At 44.7% G+C, this 13,719-nt stretch overlaps 1 long non-coding RNA gene across 1 annotated transcript in view; it reads left to right on the top strand.

The window, feature by feature from the left end:
* Positions 1-8,773: 8,773 nt before the first annotated feature.
* The window catches only part of LOC134390429 (uncharacterized), a 45,304-nt gene continuing 40,358 nt past the window's right edge, over positions 8,774-13,719 (top strand). Inside the window, exon 1 of the long non-coding RNA XR_010024866.1 lies at positions 8,774-8,862. This is a non-coding gene — a long non-coding RNA (uncharacterized LOC134390429). The remainder of the gene's footprint in view (positions 8,863-13,719) is intronic.

Raw genomic sequence — 13,719 nt, 5'->3', positions numbered from 1 at the left:
GCCTCAGGGGCCTTCCACCTCTGCAGAAGGAAGAGTCTACAGGCCTCCACCATCGACGCCCATCTATGCCTCCTCTTTTTGACTCTTCTGCTCTCCACAGGCTGGTCTCCCAGGGTCCTCTGAGCATCACCTGGGTGTCACCACTGAGGGCCCTCTTCTTTCTTTCTTTCATCCATTCATTCAACAAAAACGATGTGCCCAGCACAGGGCTCCCAGCAGCTAAACATTCTTTAGTAACAACAGTTTTTTCTGTGGTTTGTGTTGCTGAAGTTTTCTTATGAGCACAAATAAAGAAAACAAAGGAACCAAATACGAGTGGAAAGACTCTACAACTCCATCCCCGGGACCCGTCAGTGGGGTCCTAAACACCGAGGTCCTTTCTCTGTTGCTGGTGGCACCAAGGGGTGGCTGTGGCTCCTCCTTAACTTCATTTCGCAAATGCGTGCGTGGTACTCACTGTGTCCTGGGCAGGGTTCTAAGTGCTTTACGAGTGGCAAAGTGCTCAAACCTCACAACAGCCCTAGAGGTAGAAACTGTTTATCCCCAGTCTACCAATAAACTGAGGCAAGGAGAGAGTTAAGTGACTCCCCCAAGGTCACAGAAAGAGTAAATGGTGGAGCTGGAAACAGCCCCTCTAGAGCCCTCATTCACAGCAGTGTCTGGGATATAGCACAGCATGACACCTTTCAGTGATGATTATTATTGCAGGCTCTGGGATCTAAGCAGCCTCTTCTTCTGTCTCCAGCAGGGGGCACCAAAGCACCTGGTCCACTGTGCACCTGCCCCAGGTATGCTTGATTTGGCTGAAAGTAGAACAGCACCTGCTGAAGAGAGATGCCCTGTCTTCCCTTGATCCAGGCAGAGGAAGCCAAAAGGGGAGGAAGATTCTGGGTTAGCATAATTCTGCCAAAGAAGAACATTCTGCAATAGATCCCACTGAATTACGAAACAGTCATTCACACCTGGTTCCAGGTCTTGCAATGAATCAGGCAATGTCCTCCCCTTGGGGGAGCTCCCAGTCAAGTGAAGAATTTAATGACCCGGGGAAAACCCAACGAGTTAGAAAAACTGTCCTGGATCATGTAGGTAGTAAGTGGCAGAGCTGGGATTCAGACCCAGGCTTAATTTGCCCCCCAAGTCTATGGTCTTTTTCCCAAGCCCTGGCCCTCAGCTGATGCAAGCCCTGTGCTGGGTGTTGGGGACAAGATGGAGGGGACAGAGTCTTCTCCACCAGAGGTTCTGTTATAATGGAGGAGAGAAGGGTGAGCCCAAATGTCATTTGTGGTGGAGAGGGCTCTGCCGAGCAGATAGGGAGGAATGCATTGAAATGTACTCTCTCCACAGCCGGGGCCACGTCGTTGTGTTCACCACTGACCCAGGGCCCTGCACACCTGAATCCTCAACCAGTGCTTGATGGTGAATGAATGAGGAAGAGACCAAGTGCCTAGGACGGAAGCAGCATTGACCAAGGAGGGCTCTTCGGATGAGCTGATATTTGGGTGGGCCTTGGAGGATGGGGTAGGAGCTTACCAGGTAGAGAAGAGGGCTGGCGGCGTTCCAGGCATGCACAGAGGACTGACAGGGTGCTGCAGTGGTCTCTCCACTTTTAAAAACATCACAACCCACACACACATACTCAATACACACACATACACAGATACGTAAACAACATACTCTTAATATATCTGTACGAGTACACGCACACACGCACACGCACCCACGCACACGCGCACACACACGCGCGCACACAGCTTTTTTTTTTTTTTTTTTCTTCTTAAAAGATGACCGGTAAGGGGATCTTAACCCTTGACTTGTCAGCACCACACTCACCCAGTGAGCAACCGGCCATTCCTATATGGGATCCGAACCCGTGGCCTTGGTGTTATCAGCACCACACTCTCCCGAGTGAGCCACGGGCTGGCCCCGACCTGCAGCTTTGGAAAATACAAGCCATAAGCCTTGGTGGAGTCCATGTGGCGTTAGGTCTGCAGGCTCACAGAACGCCAGAGACTGGAAGGCTTGGGAACCTCCACCCAGATTTCAAAGGATGTATGGAAAAGTCTCGGGGCCCAAGAAGCGATCTCTCACAGGGGTGGAGTCACCAAAGACAGCCTTCACTCGATTGATGCCAAGTGGAAATGTGGGGTCAGAGTTGCAGCAGAGAAACCCCATCAGCACCTTGTCTAGTGGAGCCATGAGAGCAGGACTGCCATGGAGACCCCAGACCTATGGAGCTACAGAGTGGAACAACAGCCTGAGAGAGCTGAAATGTAGCCTACAACCAGGAAAGCCATAGGAGCAGAGCTGCCTGAGGACTTGGGGACCCAACCCCCACACCAGCATGCAGAGGATGTGGAACATGGGCGCAAAGTACATGATTCACCACCTTTGAGATTTAATGCCTGCCCTGCTGGATTTCAGACTTGCTTAGGACCTGATTCCCCTTTCTTTTGGCCTATTTCTCCCTTTTGGAATGGGAATATGTACCCTATGTTTGTCCCACCACCGTGCCTTGGCAGTAAATAACTTGTATTGATTTCACAGATGCGACTTTGAACTTTGAACTCTCAAGTTGAAAGAAATTAAGACTATGGGGATGAAATGAATGTATTTGCATGTGGAAAGGACATGAGTTTTGGAGGCCAAGGGAAGAATGTAATGGATTGAATTATGTCCCCCCTAAAACTCACTGAAGGTTGAATTGTGTCCCCCACATTTTATATATTAGAATCTTAGCCCCCACTGTGACTGTTAAGAGGGTGGAAAATCCTATTATGGCAATTGGAAGATGGAGCCTTGAAGAGGTGATTGGATTGTAGGACCATGCAGGAGTGAACAGATTCAAAATGGTGGTCAGGGGTGTGGCTCTGAGGGCTTTAAAAAAAGAGCACATGAGAGTCACTCTCTCTCTGCCCTCTCTGCTCCCACCATCTTGCAATGTGAGATCTTTGGGTCACTATTGCCAACACCAGATGGACTTTGGACTTCATAGCCTCAGAAAGTGTAAACAATAAATTTTGTTTTCCTTTATAAATTACCCAGTTCCAAGCATTGTGTTATAGTAACACAAAATGGACAAAAACAGGGGCCCTGAAGCAGGCCCGGCCAGTGGGTCTCTTGTGTAGGCCTGGCCAGGCCTGCCCTTAGTGGCAGTGGGGCCCTTAGCAGCAGTCCTGGCCAGGGCAGCCCATAGTGGCAGGCCAGGAAAGGCCAGGGACACCATTAGTGCCAGGGAAGTTTAGGCCAAGGGGTTTCTGAGGGGCAGACCAGGCCAGGCAGGACGGCCCTTAGCACCAATCAGTCTGGGGGGGCCCTAGAGGAGGGCAGTCCAGGCAGAAGAAGCACTTGGGCCAGGTATTACAGCCCTGAATAGTAGATCTGGCCATGGAGGCCCTTAGTGCCAGGCCAGGGCAGCCTTGAGGCAAATCAGGCCAGTGGGTCTCTTTGTGTAGTCCAGGCCAGGCCAGCCCTTACTGGCAGTGGGGTCCTTAGCAGCAGATCTGGCCAGCACAGCATTAAGTGGCAGGCCAGGAAAGGCCAGGAGCACTCTTTGTGGGAGGGCAGGTCATTCAAGGGAGGACTTTAGTGACAGGGCAGTCCAAGCCAGGCCAGAGGGTCTCTTAGAGGCAGGCCAGGTCAGGCCATGGAGGCCCTTAACACCAATCAGGCCAAGGGGGCCATGGAGAGGGCCATACGAGGTGGGCCATTAGTGGCAGACCATGCTGGGGGGGGTGGGGCGCCTCAGCAATGTTTTATCATTTATACTTTGCCAAAATTTTTTTTCATTAAAATATCAATCTTATTTATGAAATGTGTATTTTAATAATTATCCTTATTTTTATAGTTTCTTCAGAATCTACATTTATTTATTTTTCCACTTCCACGTTTGTGTATTTTTATTTGAGTTAAATTTATTTAATTAAAATAAGCACTGTAAGTGAATACATGGTTTTTGTTGGGTTTTTATTATTCAAATAAACAGCTCTCAGATTAGTCTGTTAATTGTGTCATTTTCCCCTCTCCTGATAACTTGATTTCATTCTTTTGTGTTTAGTATATCCATTTTCCTGTGAATCTTAGGTTTGTTATTATTTTACCTTCTGATGGTGAATAAGTTGTTTTAGAAAATTTTGATATTTATTGTTTAATAATGACATATAAGGATGTGAATTTGCTTTAGGAAAGAAATTTGACTTTATCTGCTTCGTTTTAGCAATTTAACTATGATGGAGTGAACTATGACTTTCTCCCCTTTTCTTTTTTATTCCCAGTTGGGGTTTGCCAATCTATTTGAGGTTCTTTAATCTGTGGATTGATGTACTATACCCATTTTGGAAAATTACACTTTCAGTGACGGCTTCTGCCCCCTTCTCTCTCACTCTCTCTGTCCCCCTCTGAGTCCAATTACACACAGGCAGTTGCGATGAGGCTCATCCATCTCTGCTTCTTCCCTCTTCCTCAGGGAAGGCCCTTCAGGGATTTGGATGGAAATTCTAGTAGATCACTGGTCAACCACGAAAGACTGGCAAATCCACTTGTGACCTTTGGAGGTTTCAGCTTGCTGTTTTAGCACACACGTCCTGCAGCTTTCAAATGTGGCAAAAATCTTGAGGGACCAATCAGTAGCCATGTCCTTCTGGGGAAACATCATCTCCCAAGCACTTTAAGATTCAGGCAGGTTTCACTGTGATTTTTAGGAACCCTTGACCTGGCTCCTGAATCCTCCGTGTTCATCCCCAGAACACAGAAAATGTCCTGTGGAAAACACTGATTGTGTTGGTGCTTCTGGAGTTATGTGATCTCTCACACCAGCACCAGCCTTGAGTGGCCAACCAATACTTCCCCAGTTTCTCTGTCCCCCACGTGGGCCAATGGTGATCATCAGTACCTGCTGAGAATTAGCAAAAATCCTGCCCTAGAAGTCTCCTTCTCTGAAATTCCAGTTCATGTAATTATTGTTTCGACAGCTCTATTATGCCCTCCGGTTTATGCAACAATACATGCTCTGCTTTCTTGTTCAATTAGACATCAGTCCTGAAGCTCTTTTCCTTACCAATAGGTGACTTCCTTGATTTTTATAAAAGTTAGTAATACATCTTTATGTGACTGGTTATCTTTAAATAGACACTGGCTGGTTCTCAATCTTTTGATACCCAAGCCCATGCAAAGGAATACAGAGATAACTTTAAATGGACCCAGTACAAAAGGCTTTGAGAACTCCTTCCAATCTAAGACTGATAGAAAAACCAGGGAGGTAGTCAGATAATACGGTAAAATAAACATTTTATTTATTTATTTATTTATTTTTTAAGATGACTGGTAAGGGGGTCTTAACCCTTGACTTGGTGTTGTTAGCACCACACTCAGCCTGTGAGCGAACCGGCCATCCCTATATAGGAATCCGAACCCGTGGCCCTGGTGTTATCAGCACCGCACTCACCCGAGTGAGCCACAGGCCGGCCCTAAAATAAACATTTTAAAATTGTACATTTTTTCACATGTAAATAGTTCCATAAAATTTTTTACTGAGGGATATTGTTTTAGTCCATTTTGTGTTGCTATAACAGAAATACCCGAGACTGGGTAATTTATAAGTAAAGAGGTTTATTTGGCTTACCATTCTGGGACAGCTGCATCTGGCACAGATTTTTTTTTTACTTTTAATTTTTAATTTTTATTTTTAATCGACACATAAGAATTGTACATATTTATGTGCTTTTTATTTTGAAAATAATTTCAAATTTACAGAATATTTGCAAGAATAAGCCAGAGAACTCCTGTATACCCTTACCCAGAATCAACAATTCCTAACATGTTACCATGTTTTTAGTCATTTTTGCTCTCATTTTTTTTCATAACCATTTGAGAGTACATTGCATACATCATGCCTCTTTACCCTTCACAGTTCAGTGCATTTACTAAGAGCAGGGATTTTCTCTTACATAACAACAGTATGGTCATCTTATTCAGTAAGCTTACCACTGACAACAATACTTTTTAATCAACAGTCTATATTCCAATGCTGCCAATTGTCTCAGTGTCCCTATAACTTTTTCTTCCCTTCTAGTTCTGGGTCCAGTCCAGGAATAGGGGCTGCATTGAGTTTTCAAGTCTCTTTAGACTCCTTTAGTCTGAAAGAGTTCCTTGGCCTTTCTTTGTTGTGCATAACATTGTCATTACTGAAGAATATAGGCTCATTATTTATAGAAAGGCTCTCAATGTGGATTTGTCTGATGTTTCCTCATTATTAAATTTGAGCTATGCATTCCTAACCAGCATATTATATAAGTGTTGCTGTATCCTTTTAAGGGTATCACATATGGAGGCATGTGACATCTGACCAACTCTTACTGGTGAGGTTAATTTTCATCACACAATCAATGTGTTTGGCTTCTTCATTGATCAGTTCCTATTTTTCCCTTTGTATTAAGGAAAAAGTGAGGAGACACTTTAAAAACACATCAAGGTCCTGTTTCTCCCCAAACTTTGCTCCCTAGATTCAGCATCAATTGATGACACTTGACAAATCAGTGTTTGCTGTGATTGTTGGAGAATGATTGCTTTCCTACTCCACCTCTTCTTCCGCATTTATCACTTGACATTTTTAACATAAGGAATAGCTCTCTCACCTTCTCATTTACTTATTGTCTGTTTCTTATCAGTATGGATTTGTTGCTGATTTTATTCAATGGATGATAATAGATTACTGTTTTTTTATTATGGTAAAATATACATAACATAAAATTTACCATCTTAGCCATTTGCAAGTGTATATTTCAGTGGCATTAAGTGCATTCACAGTGTTGTTCAACCACCATCACCATTCACCTCTAGAACTTTTTCATCTTCTCAAACCAAAACTCTGTCCCCATTAAACAATAACACCCCATCCCCCTCCGCCCAGCCCCTGGCAGCCACCATTCTACTTTCTCTCTTTATGAATCTGACTACACTTGGGACCTCATATAAGTAGAGTCATACAGTTTTTGTCCTTTTGTGACTGGCTTATTTCACTAAGCATAACGTCCTCAGGGTTCATCCATATTGGAGCATGGGTCAGCACTTCCTTTTAAGGCTGAATAACATTCACTTGTGTGTATACTCCACATCTTATTTGTGCATTTATCCCTCGTTGGACACAAGGGTTGTTTCCATATACTGGCTATTGCAAATAATGCTGCTATGAACATGCATGTGCAAACATCTTTTTGAGACCCTGCTTTCAATTCTTTGGGTATATACCCAGGAGGGGAATTCCTGGATCATGTGGTAATTCTATGTTTAATTTTTTGAAGAGCCACCAGACTCTTCTCCACAGCGGCTGCACCACTGCACATTTCCACCAGAAGTGCACAAAGGCTCCAGTTTCTCCACAGCCTCATCAACACTTGTCCCTTTCATCTCCCTTTCTTCCTTCCTTTCTTCTTTCCTTCTTATGACAGCCATCCTAATTGGTGTGATGTGGTATTTCACTGTGATTTTGATTTGCATTTCCCTAATGACTAGTGATGCTGCGCAGTCCTAACTGGACTCCCCGCCCCAACTCTGAGACCCTCTCCAGACCACTCTTCACACTGCTATCTGAGTAATTTAAAAACAGACATCGTGATCAAGTTACTTCTCCTGCAACCCTGCTGAAAAACACTGCAATGGCTTCCTCAAACTCTAATCTGAGAGTTAGTCTTAAATCTTTACCTGTTCTTTCCTTTCCTCTTCTCACACTCTCAGTCTACTCCACATTCAGTGGCCTTTCAGTGGCTCCTTCTGGCCAGGCCAAAACATCAGCCCTTGGGCCTAGTTAACTCCTTACAACTACCCAGCCTTCTGATTCTAGCCGCATCATCCTCGACTAAATCAATTCCCCTCCTAACACCTTGTACCTTAGCACCATGTACTGTCAGGGGAGCTACTACTAATTACAATTTTATTTATTTATTATTTGGGGGGCGTTTGGCCTACCGGTAGCAGGGATAGAACCCTGAACCTTGGTTTTATCCATGCGCTAAACAACTGAGCTAAAAGGCCAGCCCCTGAAAATTTAATTTTTCCCGATTCACCCATGAACATTTTCCTTCTCCGCTAGGTCTCAAAGTTCACGGGGCCAGGGGCTTCGTTTATCCCCACATGTTGGAGTCCTATCTCCTCCAACACGGAAAAAGCTTCAATATATAAGTGATGAACAAAAAAATGAATTGGAAAAATGGTACTAGTAGAGCGACGGACTGGTGGCTGCATGCGGTCCCTTCATGGTAAGAGCCGACTTAATAACAGCCTCTGCCCTTTCCCCAGAAGCCTGCTAGGTGGAAGGAAGGCCTTGCGACTAAGGTAGGGAGAACAAGTGTGCGACCCAGAGCGGCGGCCAGAAATCCGCTCAGATCTGCATAGCTCAGGCTCGTCGACCCCCTGAAAAGGGGCCGGGCCAGAAGAGCTCCATCGTTGGACATTTCGGCTGGGAGGAGTTCGCCTGGACAGCAATCTGCACCTGCTCAACTCACCCAGCCGGTTCCGCGTGGGCGGGCGGGCTAGGGGCGGGGCCACGCCTTCCTGGACCCGTCCCCGCCCCCTGCGGCGTGCGCGCACCCGCCCTCCCGCGCGGCGCCTCGCGCATGCGCCGGAGGAGGTTGCGGGCGAAGGCGGCGGGGACGTGCCCGCTCTGACTCCCTCGCGCCGGTTCGCGCTCCCGCGCTCGGGCTGAGGAGGCGGCGGCGGCGGCGGTGGCTGCTGAGGCGGCGCGGGGGGAGGGCCGGGAGGGGGGTGGTTGGGGGGATGGACCGGGCGCAGCGGCCGCAGCGGCAAGAGCCGGCGCTTGGGCTCGAGCGACGGCGCTGGCGGGGACGCCGGCTGCGCCTCCCCTCCCCACCGGTGAGTGAGGTACCCGCCCCGGGCTCCGGCGGCGGCCACGGATCCACACGGACCCGCCGCCACGGGAGGGAGGGTAGTGAGGGAGCGGGACCCGGCGGGGCGGCCGACGCGGCCCGGGTCGCCGCTCGCGGCCGTTGCAGCCCGGACCCTAGCTCGCCCCCGTTCGAGGCTGAAAGCCCGGGCCTAAGACTCGACCTCCGCATCCCGCCGGGCCTCTCTCCTGTCCCGGCTCATTCCGCTGTCATTTTGGCTCTTGGGTTCCCCTCCCTACCCCTATCTCGCCCCCTTCCCAGCATTCCCCCGCGGGGCCGGGGTGACGGAGGGGCGCGAGAGGCGTCGGGCCCAGGCGCGGGGACTGCTTGGGAGCTGGCTTCCTGGGGGGTCGGGGGTCTTCGGAGCCCTTGCTCTCCCTGGCGTCCCAGAAGTTGGCCCCCAGGACTCAGCCACTGCCACCTGAAACCAGTTCTGCACCTTTTGTTTTGATTCTGAACTTGTGGTTTAAGGGGAGGAGGGAGCCCGCTGTACTGGGGAGACTGGGTGGTGAGAGGTGGGCTGTGGGTCTAGGCTGGCTGGTCTTGGCCTCAGGGTGCCTTTATTAACCCCTTTAGGAAGAGGAAAGGGGCGCCATGAGTTGCTTCTTCCCTACAGGGCCAGGATCCGTTTACAGCTTGCGAATCCCTGCTTTTTCAGCCTAAGCAAAGGTGTGTACAGTGTTAGTCCCGTGGTTGGTTTGCTTCATCCTTTAACAACATTGATGGTGAGGAACCCCCAGGTGAATCTGCAGCGGAGTTTGTTGAAGCAGCCCGTTGAGCTGTTGACTAATCCCCCACCCCCCGCCCCTTTGCTTTGGTGACACATTATGCATTGGTCTTTGTAGATTCTAGCCAGTGCTGTTTGCAGGCTGCCTTTTCATCCTGGCTTGTTTGTCATAGAGAAAAGAACGGTGACCATACACCACACACACTGATCCAAAATGGTTGCTCTAAGTCTGACATACTCATCAGAGTACCTGAACCATAAGCATCTCTGTGAAAGGTTTCTATTCCTAAATTAGCTTATTCTTAAAAAAAAAATTCAGGACATAAAAAACAGCTGCTTTAAAATAAAACTTTGATTTGTTTATGCCCTCTGACCGGTATCAAATTTTGGAGATGGTTGTTTAGACCAAACCCCTGTCTTTGAAGTACCTGTGTATAGAAGTTGTTGCAAAGCCTGCAGGGAAAGAACCTTATGAAAACGTTAATGTGTTAATGACATAAAATTCCTCCAGGAGGTAGATACATTTTTTTCTCCATTCGTAGATTAGAAGATTGAGATTCAAACTGTGAGTAGGTGGTAGTTTTATTAGTCATGTAACAAACGATGCTTATAGGTGGGGTTTTAACTCAACAATACTTTGTCCTCTACCAATAGAGTTGGCTTTTATTCTTTTGAAATCACACACCCACTCTGTGGCTAGTATAGAAAGATTAAAAAGCTTCTTCGGGTCTGTGGGCAGTAACCTTTTAATTTCTCAAGAGTTTTCAGCTGCTTACGGAATAGATTGGTGATCAGCATAGGAAAAATTTAGATACTAAAAATTATTAGCACATGATCTAGAGATGTTATAATTATGAGCATTTAGTACGATGTGGCATGGTGTGGGTGCTTTTGTATTATGTATAGGAAATGAGATTTCTCAAAGTATTTGCATCTTAAGATAAACAAAAGATAGTCAGTTGACAGTGTTGTGACACCTTGCAGTAGTTGAGAGAATCTTTTATGAGCACACAAAAAAAACCCCCAAAAAACAAAACCTCTTGTTTACAATTTGAAGGACCCCACTGTCCTGGACTAGTTAGTGACCACCATTCCTTTAAGCCATTTGGTCCTTCCCTCTACTAGAATATTTCCCTTTTTCTGCAAGAGTTTTTATGTTTATCATATATGTACAAAACCCGTAATGGCTGAGGGTATAAGTTTCAACTCCTCAGAGTGACTTTTACAGATCATTTATTAATTCATTCATCAAATATTTATTGAGCCCGTACATTGTCCCAAGATTTTTTCTAAGTACACAGACAAGGCCTCTGCCCTCATTAAGCTTTATTCTGTGTGTGGGAATGAGGAATATACAACAAATGAGCAAATAGACAAGATCATTTTTAGATAATGATATAAACCAGCAGTAAGTAAACTTTTGTGAAGGACCATAAGTAAATATTTTAGTCTTATGGGCTATATAATCTCTGTTGCAAAAACTCAGTTCTGTTGTTTTAGTGCAGAAGAAGCCACAAGCCGTACATAAATGAGCATGTCTATGTTCCAGTTAAACTTTGGACATTGAAATTTGAATTTCATATAATTTTCACTTTGTGAAATATTATTCATTAAAAAAAATTTTTTTTCCCAGCCATTTAAAAATGTAAAACCATTCTTAGCTCACAGGCCATACAAAAACATGGGGCAAGGTGGATTTGGCCTATAGGCTATAGTCTGGCCTTTTATGGAAAAAGTTTGCTGACACCCAACATGAACTATGAAGAATATAAAACAAGCTGATGTGACAAGTAAGTGATGGGGGTGGGTGGGTGGAGGGTTTCTTACTGAGGGGAGGCCTCACTAAGGAGAATATATTTGAGTTGTGGCCTAAAAGAAGGAAGAGATTTCCTGGCAGATGGAACAGCAAGTGCAAAGGTGTACAGGTGGAAATGAGTCTCTCCTATGTTCCCCAGCATTGAACTTCCCCTCTTAACATGTCATTCTTGCCTTTGAGTCTTTTTTCATTTTGGTGCTCTCAGCTAGGTTGCCTTCCTTCTATCAGGTTTTAAAAGTCCACCCGTTGTAGAACCTAACACTGGTAGGACGAGATCTTAACTTCTCACCTATTTGCTCTTTCTAAAATGTTCTCAGTGATTTTTTCAGCCTCTATTTGCACACCTTTGGTGACAGAAAATTCATTAGTTTGAGGTAGTCTATTCTGTTTTTAGATAGTTCTAATTGTTAGAATATCATTCTTCATGGTGTGATAGGATTCGGCCGTTCTGCCTCTTCTCCCTGTCCTGCTTTTCAGTGCCCAAGCCTGCGATGGAATTGCACCTCATCCCAGGATTAGATTCTTAAGTTAGTGCATGAGGCAAAAATCACATAAAATGAAAACTATACTTAAAAATTCCTTAATTGCTCAAAAAGTATAGTGTGCATGGTTTTGTATATATAATTGTTTGTAATTCTTATGCACATTGAAGGCTGACAGCCATTGAGCTTCACTGAAGGAAGGAGGAAGAGGAAATAAAATTTGTAGATATCTGGACCTTCAAACTATTTTGCCTTTTGAGGTATCTATTGAATTTCTATCAGAGAGTGGAGAATGGTAGAGAATTTTGATAAGTTCCTGTTTCCATGCAGGGTGTATTTAATTCTGTTTTTACATTAAGCCTCTATTACATTAATAAATGTTTATAGATGTGTTGTGAATATTAAACAAGATCATGTATATGTAAGAACCTGACACATAGGTGGTCAGCAGATGTTTGCACGATAAATCTTTGCTGTGTTGGGCTCACATACATACTGTCCTTTGAAAAGTTGTGGAGAAGAACTTAGCCACCTGCTTCCTGTCTTTCCATATTGGCATTTCCTGTTGTGGCTCTATTGAACAGCTCTTTTTGTCCTTGAGCGTTGTTCACATTTCATCAGAGGTCAGCTTGTAAGTTAAATGGGTATGTGATGTAACTCTATTAGTTCTGCCACATGACCCTTAAAGTAGTTGAACGCTGCTATTGTGTCTCCCATTTAATTTTTGTTATTTTATTTTTTTTTTGGTGGCTGGCCAATATGAGGATCCAAACCCTTGACCTTGGTGTTATCAGCACCGCACTATAACCAGCTGAGCTAACCAGCCAGCCCTCTTTGTGTCTCCCATTTAAATCTTCCCTTTTCAGGCTAAACATTTTCATTTCTTTTAGCTTTTTCGTATTTCTTCACCCTTCTGGTTGTTCTTGTAAGTGTGCCAGTTTATCATTGTTTCTTTTTTACTTTGTTACCCTGAATTACATTTTAAGGTACAAGCTCAAGTTTTATCTCTTGGTGAAGTCTTTCCTCATAATTCTAGAATTTTCTATATTCTTAATATACTTTATCTATACTCCTCAATGTAATGTTTTGTTATTTTTGTATTTTATGCTTGTTTCATGAGCATTTGTCTTCACATTGAGAGAACAAGCTTCTTGAAGGCAAAGACCATGTTTTAAGCATCTTTTATGTCCCAGATGCACCAAGTAAAATTTCAAGCATGCAGTTGAGCATAAATATATAACAATTTTAAAAAATAACTTTAAACTTTTAATTTTAGAACACTGTTAGGTTTACAGAAATATTGTGAAGATAGTACAGAGAATTGCTGTCTACCCTACACCCAGTGTCCCCCATTAACATCTTACATTAGTTTGGTATAAATGTCACAATCATTGAACCAATATTGATACATTATTACTAAGTTCACACTTTATGCAGATTTCCACAGTTTTTTCCTTACTGTCCTTTTTCTATTGCAGGATCCCATTGAGGATGCAACATTGCATTTAGTAGTCATATGTCCTTAGCTCCTCTTGGTTGTGACAATTTCTCATAGTTTCCTTGTATTTAATGACCTTGGCAGTTTTGAAGATTACTGGTCAGATATTTTTGCAGAATGTTCTTCTGTTGGGATTTGTCTGGTGTTTCTCTCATTCTTAGACCAATGTGATGTACTTTTGGAAGAAGACCACAGAGGTAAAGTGTCCTTCTTATCACACATCAGGGGCATGTACTATCAGTATGACTTATTAGTGTTGATGTTAACCTTGGTCACCTGGCTTGAGGCAGCATTTGTTTTCT

Source organism: Cynocephalus volans, chromosome 11 (assembly GCF_027409185.1).
Source record: "Cynocephalus volans isolate mCynVol1 chromosome 11, mCynVol1.pri, whole genome shotgun sequence".
Lineage (NCBI taxonomy): Eukaryota > Metazoa > Chordata > Mammalia > Dermoptera > Cynocephalidae > Cynocephalus > Cynocephalus volans.
This window is presented reverse-complemented; position numbering and strand designations above follow the sequence as displayed.